The sequence below is a fragment of the Triticum dicoccoides genome, chromosome 6A, assembly GCF_002162155.2.
Source record: "Triticum dicoccoides isolate Atlit2015 ecotype Zavitan chromosome 6A, WEW_v2.0, whole genome shotgun sequence".
NCBI classification, from domain to species: domain Eukaryota; kingdom Viridiplantae; phylum Streptophyta; class Magnoliopsida; order Poales; family Poaceae; genus Triticum; species Triticum dicoccoides.
The window spans coordinates 442,274,435-442,286,444 of NC_041390.1; the positions used below are offsets into that span (position 1 = coordinate 442,274,435).

The window sequence follows — 12,010 nt, forward strand, 5'->3', positions numbered from 1 at the left end:
CCAGCTATGTTGTCCCCCGGCCAGCCCCCACCGCAGCAGACACTCTCCCGGCCACCTCCGTCGCAGCCGATGCATTCTCGAGCCCGCCACCGCCACGTCCGACGCTCCCCAACCATAGGTGCACATTAACTCGCTTATTGGTAGACTTTCCTGCTACCACCCTATTGCCGCCGCCCCTTCCGCCTCCACGACGTATGCTCTCCTGGCCGCAAATGTCCATGAAACGGCCGAGGCACCGCAGCATTTATCACCCCTCATAGATCGCCCTCCATTACCCTACAAATGCGGAAAAGCTGCTGGTGCATTTGCGTTTAACAACCAGTTTATGCTGCCATCATCATCCAGCACACACACATGCTCGCGTCCTCATCCATGAACCGGCCTCCACTCTAGAAGTTGTATTCTCCCTAATTTTAGCCACACTGATTTTTCCTATCCCTGAGCTTATTTTTATGAATTTCTCAGATTGCAATTCGGATCGAAAGGTGCTCGACGATTTGCTTCATAGGACTGCTGCTGCTCCAATTGATTCCGTTGTTACACAGGTCTTTTGCTAATCGCATTTGTCCAGATTGTTCTTAACTATCACTTTCATCTGCAAAAACATACAATGCTAATATGGAATATTAGGCTTTTAAGTTTCATGGTACTTCCTATTTCTTCTTGTTACAACTTTGCTCATCTGAGAAAAAATCTCAAGAGCCTTGGTTCCCATATTATATTCTGATGTGTGTGTTTATTCTACAATTGATTGTATCCATTTCTAATAGGAATAATAGGTTGATGCTAGAGTTTAAACTCTAAAATCTGACAAGGGCAGTGTGATCAGAAAGAACTCACAGGTAAGGTTATTGGCTCCTTTTTCCATGCCATTGAAGAGTGTCATAGAGACTTTCATCGGGTTGTTGCAATTCAGATTAGCAAATCACTTTTACTCTATAGAAAATTGATCTGTTTCTCATCATTTAGGATAGACGTAGTAGAAAAGATATCATCATGTTTCTCCAATATACTATACTGCATGCTCCCTATTTCAGCCACCCGTGATTTTCGTATCCCCAAACTTAGGTTTTTTTAATTTCCCAGAATTTGGTAAAGATCGAAAGGTGCTTGACCATTTGCTTCATAGGTCTCTTGATGCTCGGATTGGCTTCATTGCTTCACACGTCTCTTGCTACTCGCATTGGTACACAGTCTCTACTTGGTCGTTAAATATCAAGGTCAAAATACGGAGAAGGTTAATCATAATGGTATGTACAGATTCTTTTCAAGTATGTGACCCAAGGATTTAATTGTGCGAGATCTTCAATGTCGTCTAATGCTGGGCCATATGATTCATCAAGTGAAATGATCAATCAAATAGATAATCATCTAGACTGTTGCCATATTACGCCAAATGAGGTTGTTGGCGCTTGCTAGAGTATGATCATCATGATAGGGACCCTTCCATATGAGAGTCGATGCTGTACTTACTAGAATGAAGATTAATTCAGTATCTAGGTTCCCCGCAAGTTATTTCATAAAGAAAAGCTTGTCAGTCGACAATGAACAAATGTCACTCTCTACAAAGGTAGACAGTTTCTATTCCTTTAAAAAGTATCTTCTCGAGCGTAATTTCAACCATAATTTCCTATAGAAAAACTGACATGAGCCATGAAATACTTCAAGCCATGTCAAAGCAAGGAACTGATTACCCATCCATCTTCAACAATTAGTATCCAGAGGTTTGCCATCAACCAGAACATAGAAGTTAAAGGCTCTATCTAAACACCTCTGACCAAACTTTTGCTGCAGGTCAATGATCAAAACACTAGAGGAATTGAACAATGTTACACTCGCCTCTTGCCAACCCGCAACTATTGATACCGAGAAAAAACAAAATAGGTAATACCTTTAAAACTCTCTGTATAGATTGATTAGTTCATATCAATCGAACATGAATTCATATCATGTTTTTTGTTCGCAGGTACTCTTTAGCTAAAAGGAGCATTTAATACAAAGAAGCTGAAACCACCAACAGAGAGAGGTACAAACTGATAACACTTACATATTTAACGTTGAATTTCTCAAGAATGCAATATTTACATGCAATAGTGGAAAAGAGGTAGATCTTCCAGCTGGAGAACTTCATCTCAGGTTGTCGGATGGCATAAAGCAACGATGTGACTTTGAACACGTAACAAGGTCGAGAGGATAATCACAATAAATATATAGGTACCATCAGTTCTCTCATCCAATTAAAATTAGCTAAAAGTCTGTTTCTCTCAGCTAACCTGATTACACAAGTACAACCATACTAATAATTTTCATTTTTTTAACAGCATGAAGGACATCATCAAGCAGTGCATGCGAGTACCTGCAAACTACATCTTCTACCTAAAATTAGTTCCCCTAAAAAAACTTAAAATTAGTTATACTATGGCTTAAATCGAGAATAATTGATCAGTAGGGTATCACCTAGTTGTCCAAATGTTCTAACCAAGTAAGGTTGCATCCCATTCGCCAGAATGTTCCAGTTGAGATAAATTTTCCATGGGCGCAGCCGCAGTGGGAGCCCAGGGGTGTGCGCAGTGGCCAGGAACGTACAACCGCCGATGCAGGGGCCGAACGTGTTACTACCAGAAAGGACCAGCGGTGCGCCAGGGAGCAAGTGAGAGAAAGCTGAGGGGAGCATAAAGGGGGTAGCAGATTGAGAGGCGGTGGGCGCAACGTCGAATCTCAACTGCGTGGGAGATGTTCGTGTTCCCCATGTTTCGTGCCGCCGCCAGAACACAAGTAACCCACGCCAATGTACTCGCAAACCGCTTCTCTAGGGGTGTGTTCAGATTCTTTTGGCTTTAATTAAGCAAGTCGGCCCTCACCCGATTAGCAAGCGCTTGCACCAAGGCACTTCGCTGCATCAAGTCAGTTGGTGGTAAACCAAACATGGGTATATTTTTTGCTAAAATTTTGGACTTGGAATGGGCTACGATCCAAACACTAATAACTTACCGAATTTTTTGTCATACTCATGCATCGGTGATACCAAAAAAATTGTATGGCTAGTTGGGGCTCAAGCCAAACATTACCCTAGGACTCCCTCTCCAACCAAGCCTACGAAACCTTACCCCGTGTCCGGATCTGTTGGTTCGGACCCAAAAACGCGCGCCTCACGTCAGGTATGTGCTGCTACAAATCTAGGGTTTCCTTTGCATCCCAATTAGTAGCTACTAAAAGTTTCCCCTGCAGAGTAGGTGCGACTGAGAGGCGAGTAGCTCACCTGGAGCGGGTGGGAATCTCGACGGAAGAGAATGTTGAGGAGGAGCGCGCTCGCGTCGCCGCTTCACCGCCAGAGGAGAGGAGGAGCGCGCCCGCTTCGCCGCCGGAAGAGAGGATGTCGAGGAGGAGCGAGTCCGCATCGCCGGAGGTGAGGATGTCGAGGAGGAGCGAGTCCGCATCGCCGGTCGAGGTTTGCGTCCGTGTGTGGATATTACTGAGTAGATTAGGTTTAGTAGAGAGGGATCGGTGCTTCTCGAACGTGTGTTTTCTACTCCCTCCCTCTAAACGTTTTTGCCAACAGTGTAGTGTCAAAAATATTTTTATATTATGAAACGGAGGAAATATTTTTTTTGAACCTATACACGCAGCCATTTTCTTTTTTTTTCAGCCATCTTCTTTTTGACCGTATAAACCGGCAGGAATTCTGCCCTTTTTTTTCAATTAAGACAGTAAAAACTTGGAGATGTTGATTGGGCCGCGTTACTCTCAGCCGTGCGGTCTGGCGGCTACGATGGTGTGGAGCTGCGGTGGTGGCAGTGTGAGACCTCATGGACGGTGCTTGCCAACTCTTTCGTGGTATGAAGATGTACAATCCTCGGATGAAAAATCTTGCTTAGCTTTGGCCGGGCCGGCGGCGATGGCGCACATGTTTCTCGAAGCGTCACACGCCTCCTTGAAGGCGTCACCGAGGTGGATTCGATATTCTTCTCGCCATGTTTGAGTTCATGGTTGTTTCCGGACGAAAGCCTAAATTTGATTGGATCGGCATGATGCCGGTGTCCTCAACGTCACTCCTCTGTTGAGAGCATTGTGTTTGGAGGCACGACTGGGTTCCTCGTTGCTCTCCTCCTGTGTTCGTCGTGGTCCTTTCTTGATCTTGGCAACGCTATGTACGGCCATCGCCAGTGCGTCCAAGACGGTGTCTTTCTCGGATCTGATCAAGTCATGTCATTCACTTGTCACCTCCTCTTAGGCATTCAGAATGGATGGTGCGTCGACAAGAAAAGTTTCTTAGGAGTTGGTGGTCTTGGAGGTGTCCGGCGTTGGTCGAGACCATGTGTTTAGGACAAGCTCTTTTGCTTTGTAGTTTTGTCTGGTCGTGTGGTGGATGTCTTCAGACTTGCCAGGGTGTAGTGTTGTGCTACACTCGTTGTTCGCAACGAGTGGCGGTGTTCTTGTAATCAAACTTCTGCCTTCTATAAAGCTATGGTACGCCTAGGCGTACTCTGAAAAAACACAGTAAAATTGTAGATGCACGAACATACATTCACCTCTAAAAACGCACGCATGCACATCCTAACCATATGAGCACCTTCAAGATACGGAGCCGGCATCACATATTAAGATTATCGAAGTCACCAGAGATATTAGTCGACGAGATGTCTCATCTCACTTAACAAACATCATCAAAAAGCATAAAATAAATTTAGAAAAATACGAACATCACTGTCAAGTTTATGACTTGAACCCTGGTACGCTAGTTTCACAACAAAGAACCCACGCTCAATTCATTAATTCTGCCATTTTTGTTAACAACTCTTTGAATAGCAGGAATAGCATTTGTCAAATCCTTTGTCACAAACCAAAATTTCAAATTTGACCTCCTGGCTTTTTCGTATTTTCATTGAAATTAATTAGTTTTGAATTTTCTTCTGTAGTTTAATTCCAGAAAAGCCCTAAATAGAGAGAAAACTATACATCAGCTTAAACGGTTACATAGAGAAACTAAAAAGATCAGCGCTAGGCGTTGGTGGAAGGATCCCACATGAGATCGATCACCTCGCTAGTCGCACGATTCGCTCTGTTTGATTATCAGAGTGTCCATCTTCTCATCCCCTCGCGGACAACCTCTCCCATGTCTCATACCCCTAGTACGCCTTGCACCAACAGTCGGTTTGACCTCATTTGTCGCCAGATCCCACTTGAAACTCTCAATCGCGCCATTCGTGGCACATGATTCGGTGCTACTCGCAGTATCGGCGGCAGCGGGATCCATGATGCGGCAACCATGGTCGTAGCATCGCGATCGACAGGTTATAGTACGGGATCGCCATCGCGGTCTTCTGGTTACAACAGACAACACACTAACCAATTGGTTCATGCATGTGGTTGTCGTCGAGGCCGGCTGGTTCCAGCAAGTAGCATCACCGCCAATAGGTTCCAGCATCGTGGTCGTCCAGCTCCAGCACCCGTCAACCATGGATGTAGCATGGGCGTCGAACAATTAATTGCATACCACATTCACCACTCGCCGCCACTCGTAGCACCACTGACCGACGAGCGTAGCACCATCAACTGTGGACTTAGCATCGCCGCCCATGGATTGCAGAACCGCTCACCATCATCCCAAGCATGGGTGTGATAACCGACAAGTATAGGGGATCGAGACAGTCTCCGCGGGTAGTATTTCGCCCAATTTATTGATTCGACGCAAGGGGAGCCAAATAATACTTATGAGTCTTAGCAGTTGACTTGTCAATGCAACCACACCTGGAAAAGTAACTCTCTGCAGCAAAGTATTTAGTAGCACAATATTTGATAGTAGCGGTAACAATAGTAACAATAGCAAATTTGTAACAGCAACGATAGTAGTAACTTAGCAAAGACAATATGAGAAAAAACGTACGCATTGGATCATCGATAGATATTGAGTATGGATGACATTCATCATCATGTAACAGTCACAACCTAAAGTGATACATAATAGCTCCATGTGACACCCCGGAACCGATGCTCCAGATGCCTTTTAGTTATTTTCATTGTTGTCATGTGATTCATTTGTTTGTTGCATTCATCGTCGCATCATTTGCATTGCATCGGCACTTCGTGCCATCATTCTTTTCAAAACTTGCATCCGTTCGTAGTTGTCGGTTCTTCCTGTCCTTTTCGTTGTCTTTTCTGAGACCAACCACACTCGCACACGCCTGCGGCACCTCCGAAATATTATCTTCTAAGTGGGATAAAAATGTTCTCGGATGGGGTGAAAGTTTTCATGCGATCTTATTTTATTGTAGTTAGACTGATAACCCACAAGTATAGGGGATCACAATAGTTTTCAGAACTAATGAATTCAACCCAAATTTATAGACTCGACACAAGGGGATCCAAAGAATATTTGCAAGTATTAGCAGTTGAGTTGTCAATTCAACCACACCTGGAGATTAAATATCTGCAGCAGAGTGATTAGTAGCACAATAGTACGATAGTTATGATAGCAGTAGTGACGGTAATAGTAGTAGCAGTAATTTTGTAGCAATTGTAATAGTAGCAGCAATAGTAGTAACTTAGTAAGAACAATCTGTGGAAAAACTCGTAGGCACTGGATCACTGAATTCGTTGGATGGTATTCATCATATAACAGTCATAACCTAGGGCTACACAGAACTAGCTCCAGTTCATAAATATAATATAGGCATGTATTCCGTAAATAGTCATACATGCCTATGGAAAAGAACTTGCATGACATATTTTGTCCTACCCTCCCGTGGCAGCGGGGTCCTTAAGAAAACTAAGGGATATTAAGGCCTCCTTTTAATAAAGAACCGAAACAAAGTATTAACACATAATGAATACATGAACTCCTCAAACTACGCCCATCACCGGAAAGTATCCCAATTACTGTCACATTGGGGTTTACGGATCATAACACATAGCAGGTGCATATGACTAGCAAGATTGGATCAAGAACATAGATAAAATGGTGAAAACATAAACATTTCATATCTGAAATCATGGTACTCGGGCCCTAGTGATAAGCATTAAGCATAGCAAAGTCACAACAACATCAATCTCAGAACAAAGTGGATGCTAGGGATCAAGCCCTAACAAAACTAACTCAATTACATGATGAATCTCATCCAACTCCTCACCGACCAGCAAGCCTATGAAGGAATTACCCAGTCCCGATGGGGAGCATCATGGAATTGGTGATGAAGGAGGGTTGATGACGACGAAGACCGAAGATTCCTCTCTCTGGAGCCCTGAACGGGCTCCAGATCTGGCCTCCCGATGAAGAACAGGAGGTGGCGGTGGCTCTGTATCATGAAACGCTGAAAGATCGAGGCTGTCGCCTAGAGGGGGGTGAATAGGCGCTTTAAAATAATTACATTTTAGGCTTGAACAAATGCAGAATAAACCTAGCGGTTAATTTTTCAAGCACAAAACCTACAACAACTAGGCTCACTTGTGTGCACCAACAACTTATGCTAAGCAAGATAAACTGTTGGGGAACGTAGTAATTCAAAAAAAAATCCTATGATCACCGCAAGATCTATCTAGGAGAAGCATAGCGACGAGCGGGGAGAGTGTGTCCACATACCCTCGTAGACCGAAAGCAGAAGCATTTAGTAACGCGGTTGATGTAGTCGAACTTCTTCGCGATCCAACCGATCCAAGTACCGAACGTACGTCACCTCCGCGATTAGCACACGTTCAGCTCGATGGTGTCCCTCGAACTCTTGATCCAGTTGAGGTTGAGGAAGAGTTCCGTCAGCACGACGGCGTGGTGACGGTGATGATGAAGTTACCGGCGCAGAGCTTCGCCTAAGCACTATGACGATATGACTGAGGTGTGTGACTGTGGAGGGGGGCACCGCACATGGCTAAGAGAAACTTTGATATGTTATTGGGGTGCCCCTGGCCACGTATATAAAGGAGGGGAGGGAAGAGCTGGCCGGCCCAAGGGGGGCGCACCAGGTATGTGGAATCCTACTAGGACTCCCTAGTCCAAGTAGGACCCCCCCTCTTTCCTATTCCTAGTAGGAGAAGGAGGGAAGGAGGAGGAGGAGAGAAGAAAATCCCCCCCAACCATAGTCCAATTCGGTTTGGGCTAGGGAGTGCGCGCCACTCCCTGGCCGGCCTCCTCTCTTCCACCACTAGGCCCATGAGGCCCAATAACTTCCCGGGGGGGGCGGTAACCCCCGGTACTCCGAAACTTATCCGAAACGACCGGAACCATTTCGGTGTCCGAATGTAACCTTCCAATATATGAATCTTTATGTCTCGACCATTTCGAGACTCCTCGTCATGTCCGTGATCTCATCCGGGACTCCAAACAAACTTCGGTACATCAAATCACATAACTCATAATACAAATTGTCATCAAACATTAAGCGTGCGGACCCTACGAGTTTGAGAACTATGTAGACATGACCGAGACACATCTCCGGTCAATAACCAATAGCGGAACCTGGATGCTCATATTGGCTCCTACATATTCTATGAAGATCTTTATCGGTCAAACCGCATAACAACGTACGTTGTTCCCTTTGTCATCCGTATGTTACTTGCCAGAGATTTGATCATCGGTATCATCATACCTAGTTCAGTCTCGTTACCGGCAAGTCTCTTTACTCGTTCCGTAATGCATCATCCCGTAACTAACTCATTAGTTACATTGCTTGCAAGGCTTATAGTGATGAACATTACCGAGAGGGCCCAGAGATATATCTCCGATACACGGAGCGACAAATCCTAATCTCGGTCTATGCCAACTCAACAAACACCATCAGAGACACCTGTAGAGCATCTTTATAATCACCTAGTTACGTTGTGACGTTTGATAGCACACAAGGTGTTCCTCCGATATTCGGGAGTTGCATAATCTCACAGTCAAAGGAACATGTATAAGTCATGATGAAAGCAATAGCAATAAAACTAAACGATCATTAACGCTAAGCTAACGGATGGGTCTTGTCCATCACATCATTCTCTAATGATGTGATCCCATTCATCAAATGACAACACATGTCTATGGTCAGGAAACTTAACCATCTTTGATTAACGAGCTAGTCTAGTAGAGGCATACTAGGGACACTCTGTTTGTCTATGTATTCACACATGTACTAAGTTTCCGGTTAATACTATTCTAGCATGAATAATAAACATTTATCATGATATAATGAAATATAAATAACAACTTTATTATTGCCTCTAGGGCATATTTTCTTCAGTCTCCCACTTGCACTAGAGTCAACAATCTAGATTACATAGTAATGATTCTAACACCCATGGAGTCTTGGTGCTGATCATGTTTTGCTCGTGAGAGAGGCTTAGTCAACGGGTCTGCAACATTCAGATTCGTATGTATTTTGCAAATCTCTATGTCTCCCTCCTTGACTTGATCGCAGAAGGAATTGAAGCGTCTCTTGATGTGCTTGGTTCTGTTGTGAAATCTGGATTCCTTTGCCAAGGCAATTGCACCAGTATTGTCACAAAAAAATTTCATTGCACCCGGTGCACTAGGTATGACACCTAGATCGGATATGAACTCCTTCACCCAGACTCCTTCATTTGCTGCTTCCGAAGTAGCTATGTACTCCGCTTCACACTGTAACGCCCCAAGACCGACGCTCCAGATGCCTTCCTTGTTTTTTGTTGTTGTCGTGTGTTTTATTTGATTGTTGCATTCACCATGTCATCATGAGCATTGAATTCTCATGTTTTCATAAAACTTGCATCCGCTCGTAGTTGCCGCTTCTTCCGTTTCTCGGTTGACCTTCTCTCAGATCAACCGGACCGCTCTCTTCTCTCTCTTTTCTGAGCTCATCAAATCCCTTGTCTTCGTTGACCGTTCCGAGACCAACCGGGTTTTTCGAGTCCCTCTCGTCTGGCCGCTTAATATTTCTCCACAGTGCATAGACCCCTCGCGTGCGCTTCCGAAACTATCCCAAACCCGACCCGTTCAGTCATCACATTTGGGTCCGGATCATCAACAAACATCTATAAAACATCACCGTTTTATTTGTTTGGACTCCCTAGCCTATTTATTCGAGACCGTCCGATTAAGATCGGAGAAACCAAATGCCCTTACCCAAAATCCGCTTGCTATATAAACTAGACCAACCCTAAAATCTAGGGCAGCTGTCCCATCCTCCTTGTCGCCGCCACTCCACCTCCCACCTCGGGATCTCCTCCCGATCCAAATCCTCTCCGACCAAGTCCCTCGTTTTCTTCACCAAGCCAACCAGCCACCATCGATCCTCTTCCTTGGGATCCATCCCCTCCCGATCCACCAACCACAGCCAGACTCCTCTCCTCCTCGTTTTCCCCTCCTCTGCTCGTTCGTCCCCGAGCAGCGCCTCCACCGTCGCCGGCGACCGCGTCACCAGGACCCTCGCGCTCGAGCTCCTCCCTCCTCACGCGCCTGAGACCAGCAGCTCTCCTCGAGTCGGCCGCAGCAGCAGCCCCAGGCCGACCCCGCGCCCTCTCCCTCGGTCCCTCCTTCTCTTCCTTCTTTCTCCTAACCTCACATCTCTCTCTCTCGCAGGACCCTGACGACCAAGGCGCCAGGAGCCCGAGCCATCCAGCAGCGCCGGCACCTCCAACCATGGCGCCGCCGGCCATGGATGTCCACCACCGGGTCGCCCCGTGCCGTCCCAGAGCCTCCATCCCGGTTGGCCGCGGCCCCGTTCCCGCCGTCCGCTGCACGTGCCCGCCTCCCGCCGCAGGGCCTCGTTTCCGCTTCGATCAGACGAACGAAGCTGTCACCGCCCGCTTCGTCAGTTTCAGAACGTGAGCGCTGCTTGCCTTGACCGCGCCCTGCACCGCCGCTATTGCTCTTCCGTAAGTCCCTCGACCAGCCACTACCTCCCCTGCGTCCTCTGCATCGCGTCACCTCCTGTCTTCCCTGCTCCTCCCTTGCGCCTAGAGTTTGTTCCGCCGGCCTCTGCTTGCTCTGCATCGAGCAGAGGAGAATGCCAGCGCCTCGCCTCGGCCTTCCTCGACCTCCTTCGCACCGGATCCGTCCCCCTCGTCCATCCACTCGTCGCCGGAGGTCGCCGCCATGCTCTGCTTCCCCTGCATCGCCCCCTGCCTTCTGCCTCGTCCTCCTCCGAGCAGAGAACAAGCGCACGCTACCACCGCGCGTTGACCCGCGCCTGGATCGCATCCAGCACGCCAAGGCCCAGCGCCTCTACATCCCTCAGCCGGCCTGTTGGCCTGATGTGAGCAGTCGCCCAGCCCCTCCTCTCTGTTGGCCCATCATGCACTAGATTTGGCCCGTGTCATGTTTTTTTCCTGTTCTACGATTTTGCTAGTTTTCCAGAGATTGCTGTTTTACAGAAAAACCCTCCACATCATGCATGTAATATCTCACAAACAGTGCATCATATGTAAAAACTTCAAATATGTAAAATGCTTAAATTCCTTCTAGTTTCATAATATGCAATTTTCATCCATGTTTAAAATGTTTAAACGTGCTGTTTGGATTAATTTGCATAATTAGTATGTTAAAATGATTTAATTCATAACTAAATAACCGTAGCTCGGATTTAAATGTTCTTTATATGTAAATGGGGTAGAAAAATGCCTAGTTTAACTTGGTACATTTTATTTGGCTATTTAACAACATTAAAATTGTGTTTAGGGCAGAACAGTAGCAAATTCGAAATATGAACATGAGGATTTTCCGGAATTGTTGTTTTTTATTTCCAGCCTCATTTAAACTTGCCTAAATAGATAGTTTATTTATGCTTCACCCCTTGCCATGTTGAATAACATTTAATATTGTCGGGTACATAATCGGGAGAGAACTAAATAAATGCATGTGGTGTTTCTTCAATATGCAACTCGTTGCATATTGAGCTCCACTTAATTTGTAGCATTGTTTGTTGCACTTTGCCATGCCATGAATCTTTAAACCGGACATGCATCGTACTCGGTTGAGCATCATGAAGAAATATGCCCTAGAGGCAATAATAAAGTTATTATTTATTTCCTTATATCATGATAAAAGTTTATTATTCATGCTAGA

The 12,010-nt window shown here is 45.7% G+C and overlaps 1 long non-coding RNA gene across 1 annotated transcript in view; it reads right to left on the bottom strand.

The window, feature by feature from the left end:
- Window positions 1–3,497, bottom strand: part of LOC119317178 — a 4,661-nt gene extending 1,164 nt beyond the window's left edge. The window contains exon 1 of the long non-coding RNA XR_005153538.1: window positions 3,260–3,497. This is a non-coding gene — a long non-coding RNA (uncharacterized LOC119317178). The remainder of the gene's footprint in view (window positions 1–3,259) is intronic.
- Between the last annotated feature and the right edge of the window lie 8,513 nt (window positions 3,498–12,010).